Genomic DNA, 20540 nt, shown 5'->3' on the forward strand with positions numbered 1-20540 from the left:
CGGAGGCCTCTTCTATGGGTCCAGCTCTGGTCTTTTCATATTTTCAAGTTGTTTGTGTCTCTTGTGGGTAAAAGAAAGAAAAGACAAGGAAAGAAATAAAAGGAAGAAAAAAGGAAGGCAAGGGAATTGAGGAAAGAGGGATAAATTTGGAAAGAAAGGAAGAAGGAATAAAACAGAAAATCCGAAAAAAGAGGACAAAAGTATCGAAAGATAAAACAGTAATAAAATTTAAAAGATACAACAGATTACTTTAAAAAAGCAAAAAGATAAAGAAAAGGAAAGGAAAAAGAAGGAAAAGTAAAAAAAGAATTAAAGTAATATAAAATAAAATAAACTCCAAAACAATAACAACAACAAAACAAGGAAATGTGGCTTGTTCGTTTCAAACTAGCCAAACCGGTTTTTCTGGCTGCTGTTGGCTGAGGGTTGATTATTGTAATTTTTCTTGCAGTCCTCTCTCAGGAGCCAGACCATTGGTGCCTCTCCCCAGCTCCCTACAATGGGGAACTAGGACTTCCTCACAGTGCTCTTTTCCCAGGGGTTACCACTGTGGGTTGAATTGTGGGGCGCACGGGCACCTGCACCGTCCAAATTGCCTGGTTCCCAGTGGATCGAGCACAGACCTGCCCCCATTCTGTGGGCAAGTTCCAGGGCCTCTGCCCAACCTCAGGGTCACTGCCAGGCTGGGTGTGGAGCCGACCAGGCAGTTGTGTCTATTGGATTCAGAGCCCCACACTGTACCTATCAGATCTCCGGGGCTGGCAACCACAGAGTCCTCAGCACCCTCTCTGTAAACTCTAGCAAACAAGTCTCTCCTGGCACCCAACCTTGCTTGGTCAGAAAGGGAGGGAGTTGAGCATCTCAGCTCTTTCCCCAGAACCCCTTGGCAGGCCTGGGGCTTCCAGATAGTCTGAGGGAGATGAACTGAAAGCCGGGAGGCGATCTGAGGACTGGGCCCCACTGACCTAGAAATGCTGTGCACACATCAAGGTGCACTGCAGGGTGTGTACTGATCCCCTGAACTGTGCGCTGGCTGAAATCCCTTCTGCTCCTGTCTTTATTTGGGTCCCTTGGCAGGCCCCAGCTGAAATATCCTAGGGAGGGAGCAGCACAGGGGATTGGCCCGGCGCTGAACGTTGGCCCAAGTGCACCTGGCAATTGCCCAGATACAGTGCGTGCCGGCACTGGCCCTCCAACCATGCACCAGCTGGAATCTCTTCAGCTCCTGTCTTTGTTTTAGCAGGCCCCAGCCTCCAGACGAGTCCAAAATAGGGAGTTGCATGGGGCACTGGTCCAGAACGCTGGGTGCTGGTCAAGGGGTGCCATGTGCAGAGAGCACTGGTCCCCAGACTGTGCACCCCCTGAATTCCCTGCTGTTCCTCTCTTTGCTCCATCCCCGATACTCTACTGTACCGCTTCTGTCTCCCTACCGTCTAGTTCCTCCATGACCCATCGAGATTTCTGGTCCCTTATTTTCATATATGCTGGGCAACTGCTAGCTTGCTGGTTTCTCCTCCGCCCACCTGTTAATATGACTTTTTGTTAACAACAGCCAGTGGTCTTACATCCAAGAATTAAAATGTACATTTTGACTACATTTATAAATGTCTTCTTACATTTTTTAATTAACATAAAACTTCTTTGAAATATTGCTCAGAATAATTTCTACTAAATTGGCTGAAGTTTGAGAAATTAAAATAAAACTGTACATGAAGAGTAATTTATTCCTGTCTAATTAAATATAATGTGAATATGACACAATCTAGCCTATTTTTTAGGGCCTGAAACTGTGAACAACTTCCAGAATGATAAGTCTTAATTTTGAGCACCCAAGACAAAATAAATAAAAATGTCAAGGCAGATCCATTTAGTAGTAAATTCATCTGCATTGAAGGATTGCTTGAACTGTTTTTTTTAAAGTTATGTTACCCCCTGAGTCTTTTTCACTTTTATACTTTCTAATTCCTTGTGGTGTCATTCTTCTTTTTCATATTTTTTAGCATGCCCTATATGCTTTTATTATTTCAAGCACAATAATTTTCTAAAAAGTGTTCCTGAACTCTCTAGGCTACTTTTAGCATGCCTAATTAATTTTTCTTTGAAATTATAACACTAAAAAGGAAATACATCATTAATTAGAAAACTTTCATATATACTTCAATAATCATAAGATTAACTTTTATAAAAGTATTGTAGGAAAATGTTTTATTATTCTTATAGTGTTTTTGTAAATGAAACTCATGTAAATTAGTTATATTTCTTGTCAGAATTTAATCTTTTCCCTTCTACTCTGATTTTATACTAGATAGTAGTCTTTTATTAGAAACATTTACATTTTTCAAAAATTTTCTTGTCTTAGAGGTGATTTGTTTGTCTTGTCTTAGAGGTGATTTGATGTCATTAGTTTGGAATTATGGCATATTGGACTTTATAAATGAACATGTATACATAAATATGCATTTAAATTTGGTCATTCCCCACAGCAGTCCTATAAAACAGATTTATTGTTATTGTTTATATGACAGAACAGAGATTCACAAAAATTTATGACTTTTCTAACACACAACTAGGAAGAGGCAGAATTAGATTTGAACTTAGAGTGTTCTGTGGCATCCATGGGGGAATACTAATGTAGAGGTATGAATACACTAATATGCTGTGATCTTTCATTTATAGACCACAGATGCCTGTGGAAAATGTTGACAGGTAGCCCACCAAGCTTTTATGAGTCATGTACTGCCAAAATCCCCCAGCTCTGATGCAAAGGGGGTCTGGATCTGACTCAGAGTTCTGGTAGGTAGCCTCAGTCACTCAGACAATTTCCAGATCTAAGTACAAAGAATGAAAACAAATATGTTTGAGGCCATATTTTCAGAATTGTGTGCCAGCGAGGTGATACCACACTTAAGTGGATCCACTGTGCTATTATGACTTGGACACTGACCCACAGTGTCCATGGTATTATGGATGAGACATGAGACAAATTCACATGGACTACTGAATCCTGTGGAGGAAAAGGGATGGCACGGCTGCTCTCTCAAGAGGAGAACATGCCAGCCTTTGCCTGGACAGGCTTTTATTGGGTTCAATTAGCACAGAAATACAGGTAAAGTTCATTAATCATTGTCAGGCAGTAAGGATAAAACAATAGATAACATACAAAGAACTAGTAGGGGTTCTTCTGAGCCAGGGTCTATTAGCTAAAAGGCTACAAAACTTTGGGAAACAAACTCATTTCCTGCTCGAACCTTTATCATTTAATTGAGATCATTCTTACCAAAACAGGTTTCACAGGATTTTACATATTCTTTCCCAGACCTGATCACCAAGGAGCCTGCCCTTTCCAGCACATGGCTGCACCACCCTCTGTCATTGTTTTAGGCTTAAGTTAGGCAGTGGAAGTAAGGCAGCCTAAAGATTAGGAAACATCACAGAATGAGGACTCAGGCTTCGTCAAAGCTAAGAAGTGAAGGTCCATCACCCCCTTTCTCCATAGCCCCTTAAGTCTTTCCCTGGGGCCTCCATGAGGTCATGCCTATCTTAGGTTGTTCCCCCTTGAGGAATCTTACCTGTCATTGTCATTGGCTAATTGATCAAGCATTGGAGGCCAGCTATGAGTGAAGTAAAAAGAGCAGAAGTGGCACTCCTGCCAGGGAGATAAGCTTTGTCTCCTCAGTGACTTATGGTTCTAAGGTCACTCTCTCAGCCTTAGCCATGGTGGGGGGTTGCAGCTCCTGAAACCAGGCAGGGTGGTTTCCAACACTATTATAGCTGCAGATCAAGGGGGTCCATTTCCATGGGAAAGGCTAATTGCCTGATCAAACAATTCATTTCATTGAAAGAGGAGAAATCTTCAATCTTTTTTCTTACCCTTCCCAGCTACCATGGTCATGTGGATCCATATCCCCAGGCTGGGGTGGTGTTCTGAGCCATGTGTCTTCTGTTCATAGCCTGGTCACCTGTGCTTAGAACTAGAAGCAGATTTTTCTTTCTGTGCTTAGGTAGGACATGTCACTTATTTGTTATTACTACTGAATATGTAGTATGTGTTGGTGGTGATTATATTTAACATGGAGTTCATTGATTTCAGAAAGGAGGAGAAAACAACATCTCAGAGGTGTTGTAACTATATTGAAGGAGCAAAGGGCCTCCCATGAGTCAGGATCAGAAGACTGCTGGCATTCTTCATGCAGCCAGAGTGAACTTTTAACAATCCAAATATTTTCAGTTATTGATCTTAATAAAGCCCTGAGATAGTGTTATTTTTCCAAAATTCTTCACAATGTTTACAGTGCCCTCTGGTATTTCACCTTGCATGCCATTTTAGCATCCCTCTGGGTTTAGTATTCTCATGATTCTCTCTGTTGCGACTTCTCTGGGATCCCTTTACCAAATGTTTCTGAAACACTTGACTCTTGACCTTTGGATGTGTAATCCCTATGCCTGCAACATGGATATCCTTTCCATTACACTGCCCAACTAATTTTTCTGGTGTCACTTTACACACCAGACACTCTGGGAAATCTTTCCTGATCCTTAGATGGCATATGTGAGTGAATAGTCAGAGAGTAGAGGCTTTTCATGAGGAGACCTCAAAAATCCAAAATGTGGTTAGAAACTTTTGCTTGCCAACTGAATTTGACATGCAGTTAATACATTCTTCTGAGCACGAAAAAGAGAAAATCTGTGATCAAGTATAAGTCAGATTCCCAACAAAGTGGCCTGTCAGTTTCTCTTACAGAGAAATCAATTTCATCAATTTTGTGTCTTGGAAGCAGCTATTTCAAGTGTCTAAGCACAAAAGATGTACAAAGTCTTAAATAAAATTTCTAAACATCTGTGTATTTCAATAATCAGTGATTATCTTGCTTACTGCTATTGAGAGTGATCACAAAGCAAGATTACAGGTGATTTTTGAGGTATTTTGAGACCTTATTGTACCTTTTTGTTTGGCTTTTGTTAACTACCCAGGTCCTAGGGATGGAATTTGTCAAAGAAACTAAGAAATGCTATGTGATGAGGCACCTGTCCTAAGGTTTCTGAAAATGTTTAAGTTTGGTGTTGTAATCACAAATATGTAAATTAATGAAGCTGTTTTATGAGCCCCCCCTTAACTGCAATGAGCAATCTAGTTTAATTTTCACTCTTGTGATAAAACAAGAGGAAACCTGTTTACTCCAGTACAAGACATACTTTAATTTATTTTCCTCCATAAACAGTACATAATACTTGAAAATGATAATAAACAACTACATTCCTGTTTTATTTATTTATTTATTTTAAATTTTTATTTTAATTGTAGTTCAAGTATAGTTTTCTGCCTTTCCCCCCATACCAGCCCAAACCCCCAACCCTCCCACTTCCCTCTTGTTTCCACCCCCTCCTGTTATTGTCCATGTGTTCTGTACACTTGCTCCTGCAAACCCTTCACCCTTTTCCCCTGAAATTACCTCCCTTCTCCCCTCTGGTCACTGTCAGCCTCTTTCTCAGTTTCAGTGTCTTTGGTTATATTCTGCTTGTTTGTTTTGTTGATTAGGTTCCTGTTAAAGTTGAGATCATGTAGTATTTGTCTTTCACCACCTGGCTTATTTCACTTAGCATTATGCTTTCTTTAAAAAGCATAAACTGACAGCAACCAGAGGGGAATGGGAAAGGGATAATGGGGTGGGGGGCAGGGGAAAGGTCATCAAGGAATATGTATAAAGGACACATGGACAAAGCCAAAGGGGGGTAGGACCAAGGATGGGAGGCAGGGATGGAAAGGGTAGGGTGGAGAGGTGGGGGGAAAATGAAGACAATTGTACTTTAACAACAATAAAAAAAAGTTAAAAAACAAATAAATGAGAGACTTAGAAAAGGAATGGAGATAAAAATAAAATTAAAACATGTATATATTAAAAAATGAAAAAGGCCTGGCCTTCTCCTCAAAGAGAGACAGTTTAAAAGCCCATATTTTTAATCATAAAAGGTTTTCTTTTTAGCTTTTTGGCTGTTACTGAAAAGAATGGAAAAGAGAACCCAAATCATGCTGTGACTCTAATGTGCACTCTACAAATGAATAAACCTATTTCTGGAAAAACTGATAATAATCAATATTTGTCATAGAAATTTCAGTGATTAAATAAAATCAATTGGTATTCTGTTCATTTATCCTTCACTGATTAGGCAATTCAAAAAAAATCAGTAAGAAGGTGGTGTGCACATTAATGATTTACAATTCAAGAAAAACTCAGGTACACACTAGATTCCAGGAAAATAATTTTATAGTGAGTTACTTGAAAACATGCAGGGAAATTGATAAATAAAGGAAATTTGTGAGGAGAATCACATTTTAACTGTGTTTAATAATTTTATAAGTGTCATAAATTCTGCTTTTAAAACTATGAAGGAGACCCAGTAGTATGCATGTGTGTGTATCCCTTAATGAAAATGATCTTAGCTGAATTTTTATATCCTATTAATTTGTGGATCACAGAAGATTTAATTGAGTTTTAAAAGCCACAGACTTTAGCTGTGCAATTTCAGAAATGTTTGTGTCTCAGTCATAAGGCCATCTAGTTACAGCAGGTTTGTGGGGAGCCTAGCCAAACTCTTGTGACTGGCTAGGATATGTGTTCTAGGGATGCAGGGACAGATGTAATCAAATGTACAGACTCCCATGGACTCTGTTTCCAGCTGGTGATACACACCATTCTTGACACCATTTTATCCTCAAACTGTAAATTTGTGCCAATTAATTCCTGGCCCCTGATTCAGGCTCATTTTGCTCCTTATTCCTTATATTATATTATTTCTCCTCCCTCTCCTTTTTCCACTCCAGATTCAAAACCAGCCTGATTACTGATCCTATTTTCTTCTTGTTTTGCTTAATCACTTGACCTTAACTCAGAGGAAAATGTACCCAAGGTAATAAAGCTTAAGCTGTAAGAATAGGTAAGAAATGTGGTAAGAATATTTAGAAATATAAATGTAATAGAAGTTGATAGGCAACTAATTAATAAAAGTATTGCAATGCTTTTCTGAATTTTGTGATGTTTTAAAATCACCCAACTTTTAAAAATGTGTAATTCGTTGTGCTTTCTTCTCTTTCAAAATGTTCAAATATGTACTGACATTTTACTTTGTTAATTGTGTTCTTTTTTATGTGTCAAGCTCAACAAAACCTAGAACAGTTCCTTGCCCTAACTCTATTAGCACCATAATTCAAAATAAATGAAAATCACTATTGTGAAGATGAGGCTTAGTGTAGAGTTGAAGTGGATGGGAACCTGGGTTGTGGTATGATCTCCAGGGTGAAATCCTGGTCCCATAATTCACTAAATATACTACCTTGGATAAGTTACTCAAGACACTTAAGCTTCGACTTCTCATTTAAAAGGGGGAGATTAGATTAGAAAATGAAATTTCTTGCAGTTCCTTGTTATTGTATGGTAGATACTATAAAGAGAATAAAATATACTGGAAATCAACTAATTAATAGGAAATCCATGATGAAAGGACACTTAGCTTTCTTGTAATCTTACACCAGTCTTATGGATTCCTCACGGTGCCTTCAGCTGTATGTGTAGAGAGAAGTACATCTAATTTGGAAACTGACCTATCCTCCCACTCCTTAAACTGGTATTGTTCTGCTTTTATTGACTTTCTTTATACACACTCTGTGTAAGATTCTATTTGAACAAAGAACTCTGTGATGATGTCTGTGGGTATTTAAAATCATAGTTCTTGTCTAAAACTAGTAAAATTGCATGATAGCATTTGTAAAAATATTAAAAATTGAAGACAAGTGGTAATCTATTCTCTAGCTGACCCACATTTTCTATGTATGAATGATAAGACAGTATTGAAAAGAAAAAAGAAAACAGCAAAATCTGTTTTCTAGATTAGAGATTAAGCATTCAGTAGAAATAAATCAACAAGAAATAACTGGGAGAAATGTAATCTTCCTTCAAATTTCCAGGGACATTAGAAGACTATCAAGTTTTTCTCAGCATAGAAAACCTCCTGGGGATTTCTGTTGGGTTGATATTTTTTTAAGGAATTTTTAAAATTATTGTTCCAGTACAGTTGTTTTCATTCATCCCCAACCTCAACCATCCCAACCTCCTATCCCTCGATCCTACCCCTCTTTGGCATTGTCCATGTGCCCTTTATAAATGTTCCTTGAATATGCTTCCCCTTCCCCCACATTATCCCCTCACATCTCCCCTCTGGTTGCTGTCCATTTGTTCTTAATTTCAGTGTCTCTGGTTATATTTTGCTGCTTATTTTCTTGATTATGTGTCACTTACAGGTGAGATCATATAGTATTTGTCTTTCACTGCCTAGCTTCTTTCACTTAGCATGATTCTCTCCAGATCCATCCAAGCTGCCCCAAAGGTAGGATCTCCTTCTTTCTATCTGCTGTGTAGTATTCCATCATATAAATATACCATTCATTTCATCCACTTATATACCGATGGACACTTAAGTGCTTCCAGCACTTGGCAACTGTAAATTTTTGCTGCTATGAAGTTTGGGGTACATAGGTACTTTTAAATTGGTGTTTTAGGACTCTTAGGGTATAATCCCAGCAGTGGAATTACAGGGTCAAAATGCTATTCTATTTTTAGTGTTCTGAGGAAATTCCATACTGTTTTCAAGAGTGGCTGCACCAGTCAGTTTTCCCACCAACAATGTACTAGGGTTCCCTTTTTGCCACGAGCTTGCCAGTACTTATTGATTTGGTTATGATGGCCATTCTGGCCATATCATTCACTTTGGTATCCCATTGGGGTATTAATTTGCATCTCTCTGATGGCTAGTGATGCTGAGCATCCTTTATTAGGTCCCTCCCTATGTCCTTATTGGAGAAGTGTCTGTTCAGATCCTTTGTCTATTTTCTAATTCGATTTTTTGTCTTCCAGGAGAGGAGTCTTGTGAGTCCTTTATATATTTTAGATATCAAACATTTGTCTGAGATATAATTGGTAAATATATTTTCCCATATAGTTTGTTCCCTTTTCATTTTGCTAATGTTTAAGTCCCATTTGTTTATTCTTTTCTTTATGTTCCTTTCTATAGGGGACATATTGGTAAAAATATTACTGCATGGAATATCTGAGATTTCCTGCCTATCTTCTCCTCTAGGACTTTCATGGTACCATGACTTATATTTCAGTCATTTATCTATCTTGAGTTTATTTTTGTGTATGGTGTTAGCTGGTGGTTGAGTTTCATTTATTTGCATATAGCTAGTTGTCCAGATCTCCCAACACCATTTTTTAAAGAGTCTATTTTGATTCCATTTTAGGTTTCTGCCTCCTTTGTTGAATATTAATTGACCATAGACTTGAGTTTATTTCTGGGCTCTCTATTCTCTTTCATTGATCTATGTGTCTGTTCTTATGCCAGTACCAGTCTGTTTTGATAACCATGGCCTTGTAATATAGTTTGATGTTAGGTATGGTAATCCCACCTACTTTGTTCTTCTTTCCCAAAATTGCTGGAGCTATTCGGGGTCATTTATGGTTTCATAGACATTTTTAATGTACTCATTCTATATCTGTAAAATATGTCATTGACATTTTAATAGGAATTGCATTAAATCTATAAATTGCCTTGTGTAGTATGGACATTTTGATGATGTTAATTCTTTCAGTACATGAGCATGGTACATGTTGCCATTTGTTTGCATCTTTTTTAATTTCTTTTTTTGGCATTGTATAGTTTTCTGAGTATAGGTCTTTTACATCCATGGTTAGGCTTATTCCTAGGTACTTTATTTTTCCTGTTGCTATATCAAATAGAATTTCTTTCCTGATTTCTGTTTCTGATTTTTCATTGTTGGTGTATAAAATGCCTTTAATTTCTTAATATTGACTTTGTGTCCTGCTGTTTTGTCAAATTCACTTATTAGATTGAGTAGTTTGTTGGTGGTGTCTGTAGGTTTTATGCACACTATCATGTCACCTGCAAACAATGACAGTTTTACTTACTCCTTTCCGATTTGAATTTTTTTTCTTTGTTCTTCTTGTCTGACTGCTGTGTCTAGGACTTCCAATATGATGTCAAACAGAATTTTTGAAAGTGGACACATTTGTCTTGTTCCTGATCTTAATGGGAAAGATTTCAGTTTTTGACTATTGAGTATGAGGTTGGTTGTAGGTCTCTCATATATATGACCCTTATTATTTTGAGGAATGCTCCCTCTATTTCCACTTTGCTGAGTGTTTTTATGATGAATGAGTGCTGTAGTTTATCAAATGCTTTTTCCATATCTATTTATATGATCATATAATTTTTGTCATTCCTTTTGTTTATGGGATGTATTAAATTTATTGATTTGCAAATATTGTACCATCCTTGCTTCCTGATGATGAATCCCACTTGATCATGGTGTATGATCTTTTCAACATATTGCTGGATGTGGTTTGCCAATATTTTGTTGAAGATTTTAGCATCTATGTTCATCAGTGATATCAGCCTGTAGTTTTCTTTCTTTGTTATGTCTTTATTTGGTTTTGCTATTAAGGCGATGCTGGCTTCATAAAAAGAGTTTGGGAGTCTTTCTTGTTCTTGGATTTTTTGGAAAATTCTTTGAAGAATTGGGGTTAGCCCTTCCTTAAATGTTTTGTAAAATTCTCCTGTGAAACTATCTGGTCCAGGGCTTTTGTGTGTGTTGGGAGTTTTTTGATTACTGCTTTGATTTTTTCAACTGTTATTGGTTTATTCTGGCTTTTTGCTTCCTCTTCATTGAGTTTGGGATGATTATATTTTTTTTTCTAGAAATTTGCCCATTTCACCTAGGTTTTTAAATTTCTTGGCATATAATTCTTCATAGTAGTTTCTTATAATCCCTTGTATTTTTGTGGTGTCAATTGTAATTTCTCCTCTTTCATTTCTGATTGTGTTTATTTGGGTCTTCTCTCTTTTTTTCTTGATGAGTCAACTTAAAGGCTTGTCAGTAATGTCTATCTTTTCAAAGAACCAGCTCCTGTATTTATTGATCCTTAGAATTGTTTCTTTTAGTCTTTTTAAAAATATTGTATTTACTTATCTTTGGAGGGGAATGGAAGGAGAGAGGGAGAGAAATATCAATGTATGGTTGCCTCTCATGCATCCCCTCGTGCCCTTGACTGGAAATCAAACCTTGATCCTCTGGTCCACAGGTCTACACTCAATCCACTGAGCTACACCATCAAGGGCTGTTTCTTTAGTTTTTAGGTTGTTTAATTCTGCTCTGATTTTGATTATTTCCTTCTTTCTACTTGCTTTGGGCTACTATTGTTGTTATTCCTCCAGTTCTTGATGTAAGGTTAGGTTGTTTATTTGACATATTTCTATCTTTTTTAGGTAGGCATGCATCGCTATGAACTTCCTTCTCAGGACTGCCTTTACTGTGTCCCATAAGTTTTGGACTGTTGTGAGTTCATTTTCATTTGTTTCCAGAAACGTTATGATTACCTTCTTGATCTCATTTTTAATCCATTCATTGTTTAATAGCATGCTATTCAATCATCATGAGTTTGAGTATTTCTGTGTTTTTTTCTTGTGGTTGGTTTCTGGTTTCAGGCCCTTTTGGTCTGAGAAGATTCTTGACATGATTTGAATTTTCTTGAATTTGTTGAGACTTCTTCTGGGTCCTCTTATGTGGTCCATCTTTGAAAATGCTCCATGTGCATTCGAAACGAATGTGTATTTTGCTTCTTTGGTATTAAGAGTTCTATAAATATCAGTTAAGTGCATTTGATCTAGTGCATTGTTCAATGCTGAAATATCCTTGTTGATATTTTGTGTGTTATATCTATCCATTTTTGACAGAGAGGTATTAAAAACTCATGTATAAGTGTATTGCTGTCTATATCTTTCTTGAAGTCCTCCAAAATTTTTCTTATGTATTTGGGTGCTTGTATGTTAGGTTCATATATGTTTACAATGTTTATGTCTTCCTCATGGATTCTTCCCTTGAATATTATGCAGTGTTCTTCTGGGTGTCTTTTTATGGCTTTTAGTTTGAAGTTTATTTTGTCAGATATACATATTGCAACCCCGGCTTTATTCTTCCTGTCATTTGCAAGTAATATTTTTTCCATCTCTTCACTTTCAGTCTGTGGAGGTCTTTTGTTCTGAGGTGTGTCTGTTGTGAGGAGCATATGTGTGGGTCATGTTTTCTTATCCATTCAGCTACCCTATGTCTTTTGATTGGAGAATTTAATCTGTTTACATTTAAGGGTATTTTTCATAGATACTTATTCATTTCCATTTGACTCCCTTTGTACCTTTGTTCTTCTCACTGTTTTTCTTCCTCTTCTTTTTTATTTTTTAAAGATTTTATTTATTTATCTTTAGAAGGGAAGAGAAGGAGAAAGGGAGAAAATATCAATGTATGGTTGCCTCTCATGCATCCCCTGCTGGGAACTGGCCTGCAACCCAGGCATGTACCCTGACTGGGAATCAAACCGTGATCCTTTGGTTTGCAGGCCCATGCTCAATCCACTGAGCTATGCCAGCCAGGGGTCTTCCTCTTTTTAAAGCAGCCCCTTTAGCATATCTTGCACTGCTGGTTTGGTGGAGGTGTATTCTTTGATTGAGGCTTCTCTTGTCCAGAAAGCTCCTTATTTAACCTTCCATTTTTACTGAGAGCCTTGATGGATAGAGTAGTCTCAGTTGCAGGACTTTGTTTTTCATTACTTGGAATATTTCTTGCCATTCCCTTCTGGTTTGTAATGTTTCTGTGGAGAAGTCAGCTTCTAGTCTTATCAGGGCTCCCTTGTATGTTATCCTGTTTTTCCCTTGCTGCCTTAAGATTCTCTCTTTGTCTTGGAATTTTGTCACTTGAATTATGAACTGTCTTGAAATGGGCCTCTTAGGGTTCCTCTTGATTGGGACTGTCTCTGTTTCCTGGACTTGCGTGGTTTCTTCTCTCATGAAATTAGGGAAGTTTTCCATTACCACTTTTTAAAAATATTTTATTTATTTATCTTTAGAGGGGAAGGGAAGGAGAGAGGGAGAGAAACATCAATGTATGGTTGACCTTTTGTGCATCCCCTGCTGGGGAGTGGCCTGAAGGGAACCAGCCTACAACCCAGGCATGTGCCCTGACTGGGAATCGAACCGCGATTGTCTGGTTCGAAGGCCCGCACTCAATCCACTGAGCTACACCAGCCAGGGCTCCATTACCACTTTTTCAAACAGGTTTTCTATCCCTTGTTCCTCTTCTTCTCTTTCTGGTATCCATATCATATCAATATTATTCTGTTTCATGTTGTCCTACATTTCCCTTAACCCCTTTTCATTGTTTTTCAGTCTTGTTTCTTTTCATTGCTCTTTTTGAGGTGTTTTTCTCCTTTGTTCTCCATCTCATTGATTCGATTCTCTACTTCATCGAGCCTGCTTTTGATTTCTTCTACTGTGTTCTTCTATCAAAAAGCATATTCTTCATTTCCTCTTGGTCCTTATTGACAGTTTCTATTTCCTTTTTCATGTTGATATATTTTTTAGTAAGTTCCTTATAGTTTCCCCACAGTTTTCTCTGTGAGCTCATGAACTACTTTATAACCATTGTTTTGAACTCAGTATCTGATAGTTTACTTGCCTCTGTTTCATTTAGCATTTTCTGGGGATTTCTCGTTTTCTTTAATATTGGGGGTTGTTCCTGTTTTTGCATTGTGTTTTAGACTCATTTTATTTGCCTCTGCTTCTTAAATTGATATATTTGACTCCCTGGGTTTGTGGTGTGAACTTCTATGGTAGGAGATCTATGAGATTCAGCTGGTGCATTCTCCTTGATCACCTGAACTTGGTGTTCTTGGGATGTCATTATCTTGGCTCTCTGGATGAATTTGGGTTTTGATTATTTTAGTATCATTTTTGTAGGGTCCTTCTCTCCAGCTATTTGACTGAGGGCCACTCTACCACCCATGTCTTGTATGTTATTGTGTAGGTTCTGCCAGAAGAAAGCCACAAAGCCCAAGGTGTAATCCCACATCCACAAATATATGTACCCACTCCCCACAGTCCCACTATCAAGTGTAAATGATTCACTATTAATAAGGGTGTAAAGAGGTTAAATCTATTATATGAAAGGAGACAAACTATAGTACAAATTCTAGTTATTTAATATGCACAAACTTGTTGGACAAGAAAGGAATGTTTGAAAGCTATGCTGGAAAGAAGATATTGCTAGTCATGCAGAAGATCACTATGGATTTTATGTTGGCAGTCGTTCATACTTATCATTAATTTTTCTTTCTGGATCTGCCTCTAGTGATGTCAGATGTTGACCTCACTTCCCCATATACAGCATCAAAACCCAGCCAGGTGAATTGCCCCATCTTGACAAATATTTAAGGTTCTACCGCTTACAACATATGACGTGCATTAAGATAAAGAAAGATGGCCCAAATGAAAGGACAGGTCAAAACTTTAGGAAAAAAAAACTAAGTGATGAGGAGATAGGCAACCTATCTGATGCAGAGATTAAAACACTGATAATTAGGATGCTCACAGAATTGATTGAGCTCAGTTGTAAAATGATGGAAGAAATGAAGTTTATGCAAAGTGAAATAAAGGAAAATATACAAATGATCAATGAAGGAAAAAAGAACAATACTCAAATCAACAATTTGGAACAACAGAAAGACATAAACTTTCAACCTAAACAGAATAAAGGAACAAGGATTCAAAAATATGAGGAGTGGCTGAAGAACCTCTTGGACAAATTTAAATGCTTCAACATTTAAATCATAGGGGTGCCAGAAGGAACAGAGGAAGAGCAAGTAATTGAATATTTATTTTAACAAATGATAAAAGAAATCTTCCACAATCTAGTGAAGGAAATAGACTTCCAATGAGTCCAGGAAGCCCAGGGTGTTCCAAAGATATTAGACCCAAGAAGAAACACACCAAGACACATCATAATTAAGTTACCCAAGATTAAAGATAAGGAGAAAAACTTAAAAGCAGCAAGAAGAGAGTGTTACCTACAAAAGAGTTCCCATGAAACTACCAGATGATTTCTCAAAAGAAACCTTATAGGCAAGAAGGGTCTGGAACGAAGTATTTCATGGTATGAAAGGAAAGAACCTACCTCCAAGATTACTCTATCCAGCAAAACTATCATTTGGAATGGAAAGGCAGATAGAGTGCTTCCCAGATAAGGTCAGGTTAAAGAATTTCATTATTTCCAGGCCCTTATTATGTAAAATGTTAAAGGGACTTATCTAAGAAAAAGATATAAAATATGAACAGTAAAATAAAAAAAAAAACAACTATCAACAACTGAACCTAAAAAAACAGAACAAAAACTAAGCAAACAAGTAGAACAGGAACAGAATCACAGAAGTAAAGATCACATGGAGGGTTATCAGTTGGGAGGGGAGTGAAGAATGAGGTAAAAGGTACAGGGATTAAGAAGCATAATTGGTAGATGCAAAATAGACAGGGAGGGGTTAAGAATAGTATAGGAAATGGAGAAGCCAGAGGTCTTTTATGCACAACAAATGGACATGAACTAAGTGGGAGTAAATGCTGGAGGGTGGGGTGATGCAGGGCAGAAGGGAATACAGGAGATAAAAATTTGGGGCAACTATAATAACATAATTAATAAAATATACTTAAAAATGGTAGGAACTCAAGCAGCAGGAGGATTTTGAAAGGAAGCTAAAACTTGAAATTTTTATGAAATCCCCAAGGATCTCTTCTATTGTGTTTAATATTTTAATTGTACCTTTTAATCAGAAATAAATCAACCCCTTCATATGTTCTACTCAGATTGTTAGAGAAAATAATCTTAACCACTCTTTTTAACTTTTTTCATTAAAATTTACCTTATCTGTTCTTTTAAATTGTTTTATTTATTTTAATTGTTGTTCAAGTACAGTTTTCTGTCTTTTACTCCCATCCCAGCTCACCCACCCAGTGCTCCCCAACTCCCTTCCATTTCCACCCTTCTTAGTTTTTGTCTTTTCAACTTTATTGTTACTGTCAACACTATTACACATGTCCCCATTCTCCCACCCCTTTGCTTACCTCCATCCAGCCATCATTCTCCTTTCCTCAGGTTGTCACCACACTATTATCCATGTCTATGGGTCATGCACATATGTTCTTTGAAAAATCCCTTCACCTTCTTTCATCCAGTATCTTCCTCCCCCTCTAATGGGGTATAGAGTGTGGATTCCCTGTAAGTAGGGCATTCCATATTCCTCTCAAATTCTTCAAAAAAGACACAGGGGCATGAGGGAAAGAATGCTGACAAAGTGGAAAGCACAGCATTTGAAGCACATTGTATAACAAAGGCAAATTAACAGTTTGTGACTTTTAGAAGTGAGAAGCTGCAGAAGAAGGCTATTACCTGGGGCAAATTCAGTAATGACTACAAGAAAGTGCTCAGGCAGAGTGACTCAGTAGAATGACTTGTGACATAACCAGGGGGAAGCTCAGTGCCTGTGAGAGCTGCATGAACTGGAGGCCCCCACCCCAGATACTTGCGCATGGCTGGGAACTCTTGCCCTGACTAAATATGGCAGCCAAAATAAAGGGTAAAAAGCACTGGGGAGCCCACAAAAAATGATGGGCACTAATGTACCATAGAGAGAGCTGGATGTTTGGCTGTGCAGTAAGTTCTGAGCTGAGCATGTAAAATTGGAGCAGGCTGAGAAGAACACAAGGGCAGTCTGTCTGGAGGTCTGCCTATAGAAGACGATGGCAGAGCTGGTGAAGCTATAGCAGAACAGCCTGGCCAAGCACAAAGACACACTGGTGAGCTGATGGCTAGAGAAAAGGCAGCTCCACAGAACAGAAACTGACACTGCAAGAAAGATTCAAGATGGTGCACTAAGACTCGTGAGACATGCTTGGAGCTGAACTGGGACTGGGAATACTGAGTTGCAGTCTTCTGTCTTTCTGAAAGACTATACTTCTGAGTGGCATATTCTGAAACTCTGGCTTGGCAGAGGGAGGCAGGACTTTTCATTTTTGGGTGTTTCAAAGGGAGTGGGACTTAGTGGCAGAAATGTTCAATTACTCTAAATCTATATAACCTTTAAATAAACAACCCTTTTCCTTTTTTATCAAACTCTTGCCTTGGCAGTCATGTTCTAGGCAGTGAGCAGTTGAGCCTCACAGTTGTTCTAGAACACCATTGGCTGGTGCTATAACACTTCCTTATCTCAGACAGCTATCAGTTTTTTTCTATATATCCATGTCTCTGTTTCTCTTTTTTGGGGGGTCAGTTTATTTTGTTCATTAGATTCCACATATAAGTGAGATTATATAGTATTTATCTTTCTCTGATTGGTTCATTTCACTCAACATAATAATCTCCAGGTTCATCATCCATGCTGATGCAAAAAGTTAAATTTCCTTCTTTTTACAGCTGAGCAATATTCTATTGTGTAAATGTACCACAGCCTTTTTACCCACTTGTCTACTAATGGCTAATTGGGCTGTTCCAGATCTTGGCACTGTAAATAATGCCTCCAGGGTACCTACCATCAATAAATCAACAAGTGTTGATAAGGATGTGGAGAAAAGGTAATAATGCTCATGCACTGTTGGGGAAAATGTAAACTGGCAGCAACTGTGAAAAACAATATGGAATTTCCTCAAAAAACTAAAAATAAAGCTGCCTTTAGACCAGGCATATCCACTGCTGGGATTATACCCTAAGAACACTGAAACACCAATTCAAAATTACCGGTGTACCCCAATGTTCATAGCAGAAAAATTTAAAATAGCCAAGTGCTGGAAGCATCCTAAGTGCCCATTACTAAATGAACAGATTAAAAAAATGGTACATTTACACAACAGAGTACTACACAGAAGACAAAAAGAAGGATCTCCTACCCTTCATGAAAGCATGGTTGGAACTGGAGAGCATTATGCTAAGTGGAATAAACAAGGTGGTGAATGACCAGTACCATATCTCACCTATAAGAGGAACCTAACGAACAAAACAAACAATATAGAACCAGAGGCATGGGAACAAGGAACAGACTGACCTTCACCAGAGGGGAAGGGAGAGGAGCATAAGGGGGGAAAAAGGGGAAGGGTCTAATTAATGAACAGGTATAAATAACCCATAGACATGGACCACACGTTGGGGATTGACTTTGGGATTGGAGCATGGGAGGGGCAGAGGAAAGCAAATTGGAAAAATTGTAATGACTGTAATAAAAGAATAAAAGAGCAATAAAAAATTAAATAAAACTGCCTTTTGATCCAGTGTTTTCCCTTTTGCGAACATACCCTAAGAATCCTAAAGCACCAATTAAAAAGAATATGTGCACCCCTATGTCCTTAACCACTCTTTAATTTGAGAGCTCTTCAAATATATAAATCAGCACTATCCCACGATATCTTCACTTCCAATTAAAACTTGATTGTTTTATGACAGAATCTAGAGATACTTTCTTTAATGTGTGATGTATGAGAAATAGAAAATAATCACCATCTCTAAAATTTACTTTCATTACTGGATACATTCATAGGCCTTTCTGGTAAGGCAGTTCTGAATGAAGACTTTCTTGCAATTAGAATTACTCATTTTTTCTTGCTTGACTACAAATTTACAGGAAGCTGTGTTTTTGTTAATCTATTTTTTCCACTGAAACATTTATATATGATGAATGATCCAAAAGGATGTGGCAAAGGAAGATTATGCATTACATATGTAAAGGAAGTTCCTGCCAAGGGATAAAGGCAGAGGTTGAGAGGGAAGTTAAGAAAATTTACATTTATAGAGAGGAAATAAAGGGAAGTTTTCAGAACTGTATGTCTTGATTTACCATCAAAAAAGAAATGGTGGTAATAGTAGGTTATATGGGGTGAGTTACCATACCACTGCTTCTTTATGATCCAAACATGGCATTCCAAAAATTTGAAAGTTTTTGAGTGTAGGAAAGGTAGAAGGAATCTGAAAATGGGAATTTACTAGCAATAGGATTTTCCAGAGCAATTTGGTTAATTTATAGGAAATGTTTTGCATGCTTAGTCAGAATATGTAAATTATAAGCCCATTCATTTATTAAAATGATACTAAGCTGTAATTTTTTAGTGAATTCTAGGCTTTAACCATTATTTATTCTAATTTCTTCTGTTAGTAGTGCTTTTACCAAATAGTTTTGATTCTCCCACAACCAATGGTCATATGAACTTCCCTAACCCTTTTTCTTTAGGCACTTGAAATGTGTGTTGACCTTGAACTGTAGGAGGAGTTATGGATGTTAAAATAGATGAGATAATTTAAGATTCTATGTGGCCAGTCAGAGAAAGTTAAATACTGTATGATATCACTTATGTGTGGCATCTAATAAGCAAAATAAAGAGGTGAGCCAGACAATAACAGAGACACAGATACATGGAATAGAGTGACAGCTGTCACAGGGATGGGGAGTTGGGAGGCTCAATGAAAGAAGGTGAAGAGGTCAATTAAAAAAAGCATATATATGTATGCTTCATATGTATATGTTGTGGGTCATAGATGTGTATGGAGGTATGTGTGTGTGTATATATATATTTGTATGTGTGTATATGCATGTATATGAACCATAGACACAGAAAACAGTGTGGTTATAGCCAGAGGGAAACAGTGTGTTATAGAACAGTGGAGGGGTATGTAGAGGGGCCAAAGGGAAGATAGTGGAGACAGAAAGAGGCTTTTCTTTTGGGTATGGGTACACAATGCAATGTGCAAATGGTGTTTTATTGAATTGTACAATTGAAACCCATATTGTTTTGTGAACAATGTCACCCCAATAAATTCAATTTAAAAAACTATACTGTGTGGAGTGTAGAACTTCTAGTGGGACATAGTGGGATCTCTATATATCTTCCCCTTTCCAAAGCAGTAAAATTCTGGCCAAAATGGTCAAAATATTTTAAGAACTCTGAAAATTAATCAAGTTCTTGCAACAGTATGAGGAACGATATATTCAAGAAAAATGGCAACCCCTTGGGAAGAGGAACAGGGTTTGTGGCTTTTTCCTGACCTACATTAATCCTCTTCTCCCAGTTCTATGAGAGTCTTGAAGCCAGTAACCTTGCATCCCTGGAGGGATCTACTGGTTACAGCTCCTCAATATTGCCAGTGTGACTTGTCTGGCAGCTCCCTGGAAGAACTCCATTCATAGAACATCACTGTTGTATTACCCTGGGTAGGAAGGGGAACCTTATATTCAGAGTTGCCGCTTTATATTATCTAAAATGCTTAGTTCTCAACAAAGATTATGAAACATATGGGTAAAAAGCAGTTAACAGTCAATGATGTCCTCAGAAATTCAATGTTGATTTTTAGTAGACAAACATTTTAAAGTCAACTATTATGAATGGTTTCAAAGAAATAATGGAAACCATGTCTAACAAAGAAAAGCATGACAATAGAGCCAGTCCATCAGCAAAAGCTGGGGGCATACTGGTTCAGGCATTTAAGAAAATTTCTGACCAGTAATTACATGGCCAAAGCGTGAAAGAAGCAGAGACAGATAGTTGCACATGAGAATTAATATAGATTATAAAGTTAAAGTATGATAATGTCTCACCACAAAAATGATACCAAT

The 20540-nt window shown here is 37.6% G+C and overlaps 1 protein-coding gene across 1 annotated transcript in view; it reads left to right on the top strand.

The window, feature by feature from the left end:
* The window catches only part of CNBD1 (cyclic nucleotide binding domain containing 1), a 310447-nt gene that overhangs the window by 198751 nt on the left and 91156 nt on the right, over positions 1–20540 (top strand). The window lies entirely within an intron of this gene.

This window comes from Artibeus jamaicensis, unplaced genomic scaffold (assembly GCF_021234435.1).
Source record: "Artibeus jamaicensis isolate MK-2021 breed Jamaican fruit bat unplaced genomic scaffold, CSHL_Jam_final scaffold_916, whole genome shotgun sequence".
NCBI classification, from domain to species: domain Eukaryota; kingdom Metazoa; phylum Chordata; class Mammalia; order Chiroptera; family Phyllostomidae; genus Artibeus; species Artibeus jamaicensis.